Here is a 2931-nt window from a genome sequence, read left to right on the forward strand (position 1 = left end):
TTGTGGCAATTGGGAGAAACTTCCTGGAAACTTAGGGCACGGGCAGTTATTAGCTTACACTTTGCACAGAAAGCCATGTAGAGTCCAGAATAAGTCCCTGTTACACTGCCTTTGTCTCAAATCAGTGGAATCAATGAATGAATACATTGCTCTCACAGCTGTTGGCACTGTGAATGGAGGGTGGCAGGAGAGCCAGGACCTGAATGCCAGCCCAGCACAACAGAAAGGGCTGACCCTGGATGCGAGGAGAAGGCTCAGGAGGTGGATGTGCGTTCCACAGAGGGCTCAGTACCAGCAGGGTGAAAAGTATTGATGGCTAGATATGGGCAACGTGTTGCCCTAGGGGACACTTTTTTTCTTGTCTGTTGAAAATAGCATCAGTGCTGACTGCAGCTGAAGCCTCATTTCTTGTAAATGACTTCAATCATAACAGAATTAGTGTGACCACACGGCAGTGCTTGGCGTTCAAGCTCCTCCTCCTGAGCACTCAGTAACTCTCCACAGCTTAAATAAACAGCTTTCTGAATTTCTACAGGTCTATTAATTTGCTCTGCTCGTTAGTGTTTTACAGCTGTTGCATTGTATGTAATTGAACTACTCAGAAAGTAAAACGTGTTTCAGCCTAAAGGGTGAGGAGGCCTCAGTCCTGCAGCCTGTGCAGTCCCAGGAGCAGGGCTGGGTCCAGCAGGGCCTTGCTCAGAGCCCACCCTGCTGCTCTGGGCACACAGCCACACTGCAAATGGCATTACCTCAAAGCTGTCCCTTCCCCACTAACTGTAAATATTGCAGCCTCTTCTATAGCATGGCTTTGCTGAGCTCCTGAGGCTCAAATTCTCCCATAGGCCTTTAACAGATTGACTGTTAACTTTTCAGCCACAGTCAGAAGGTCAGAGGAAAGAGCTGGGTGAGGGGAAGGGACTGGAATCACCACTCTTCATGTACTATTTAGCAGGAGGGGGTAAAATCTGTTGCATGTTTCTATTACTTCAGGTGCAGAGTACTGCAGTTTCCTTATTTGACCTTGCTACTGCTTTATTAAAACTGAGGATGAGAGATTTGACAGCTGAAATTACGACAGAAATCTTCCCTGCTGTGCTCCTTAGATGTGACAGCACCCTTAAATCAGTGTACACAGGTAAGCAGGCATTTCAGAGAGCCCTTCATTTGCTCTTACAGAAGGAAAGTCAGAGTGATATTGTGAACACACATCCTGTGGTCAGGATTTCCTTACTGCATTGGAGCAACCCATACATACCTATTAGAAGGAGGATCTGCCTGGCCACTCTATTGTATACTAGGGAGAAAGAGAGAAGGAAAGGAAGGGGAAGAAAAATAAGGAAGGTAAAGATAATGTAATTTAAAAATACAAGTCAGCTTTGTCTCCTCTTAAGAGACATTTTATACAACTCTGACCTTCTTGTCCTTATTTTTATAGTTTTGGTTATATATTTTTTCTGAGTTATCCCATATTTGCATTTCATACTAAAGACAAAATGAAGATATTTTGGCACCTCATGTGGGAGGATATTTCTGCTAAACTTAAGCAATAGAAGAGAGAAAGAAAATGTGTTTGTTTCTGCCAAGAAGAAAATGAAATTGACTCAATTCTTATGCTTTTATTCCACACGTCTCAGTGGGAAACCCCTTATTCTATATGTAGTAGGTCTAGTTTTGGTTGGTTTTCTCAGAGGTAGCAGAGAACCATCTATATTACATGGTGCTTGTTCTACCAGAAATGCTGTCATGTGGGCACTCTTCTGTATAGCAGGGCAAGAGCCATTACTTCAGAGCCTGAAGGGTTAAAAGATACTAGTGTGGAGCTGGGAAAAAGAGTACAGGGAAGGGATAAGAATCTCTGCTGACTGCAAACCAGTCTGGCAGCCTTCACCCTACAAAGCCTTTTTTTCCAATTTAACAATGCTATTCACATTCAGGCAGTAGCTTTGCTCCAGTCTCCTATCTGCTGCATAGCACAGCATTCACTACTTCCCAAATTTATATCCTTGCAGCTGCTGTGGGAAAATGCATCATTTGACAACTAATTCCAGCTTTAGAATTAAGCAGAAATGCTTTCTGCTGTTTTAGGACTGATCCAAAGAACATTTTTAGGGAAGCAACACATCAGAAACTCACGTGATACTGCCTGTGTGTTTTCTCTTTTTTTGTAATCTTCAATCCTCTGAGTGATCCTTAGTCATGTCTGAGGAGGAAACCTATTTATTCCAAAGAAATATCAATGAAGTAAGAGCTGATTCGGTAAAGGATCACTATAAGAACATACACTCAGTGTCTCCTAAAAGTGGCTTTATCTTTCAAAGGAATGTGAATTACAGTAGGGGAGAGACCTTTTATCTCCCAAACTCTGAAGATTACTTCATTTACTGCTTGAAGTTCCTGTAAGCCCTGTAGATCTGGGCTGATAGAGTACATTTCTGTGAAAGACTCTGTGCCTCCCTTGAAGTGATTTGGTTCAGCTGTTTTTCTAAGTCAGCTTTTCATGGATTTCAGGAAATGCTTGGGGGAGAGGAGAATCCCTTTCTCATAATGCAGGTGACACTTTGCCAAATCAGGCATTTCAAGTCATTCACAGCTGCAGTTTCTAGGGGCACTGTTTTTGTGTTTCATGAGCAGATGGAAACAGAACAGTTAATGTAGTTTAACTTTCTCTGAATGCAGTTTAGCCACTAGAAAATACAGCTGCAAATGTAGAGGCTTATGTTCTCTGGATCCTGTCATGGACCTAAGTCATAGATTCTTTTAACATGTCAAACCTCTGCTCTGTAGATCAGGAGGAATTTAAGATGAGAAACATCTTTTTTATGTCTAAGGATGTCTGGGCCTTTGCCATTTGTGTATGCAAATTTTCAAAGGGAACTAAGCCATCCTTTCCCCAATGCGCCACAATGATACAGGATTCACAGACTTTTGAAG

This window comes from Serinus canaria, chromosome 14 (genome assembly GCF_022539315.1).
Source record: "Serinus canaria isolate serCan28SL12 chromosome 14, serCan2020, whole genome shotgun sequence".
Classification (NCBI taxonomy): domain Eukaryota; kingdom Metazoa; phylum Chordata; class Aves; order Passeriformes; family Fringillidae; genus Serinus; species Serinus canaria.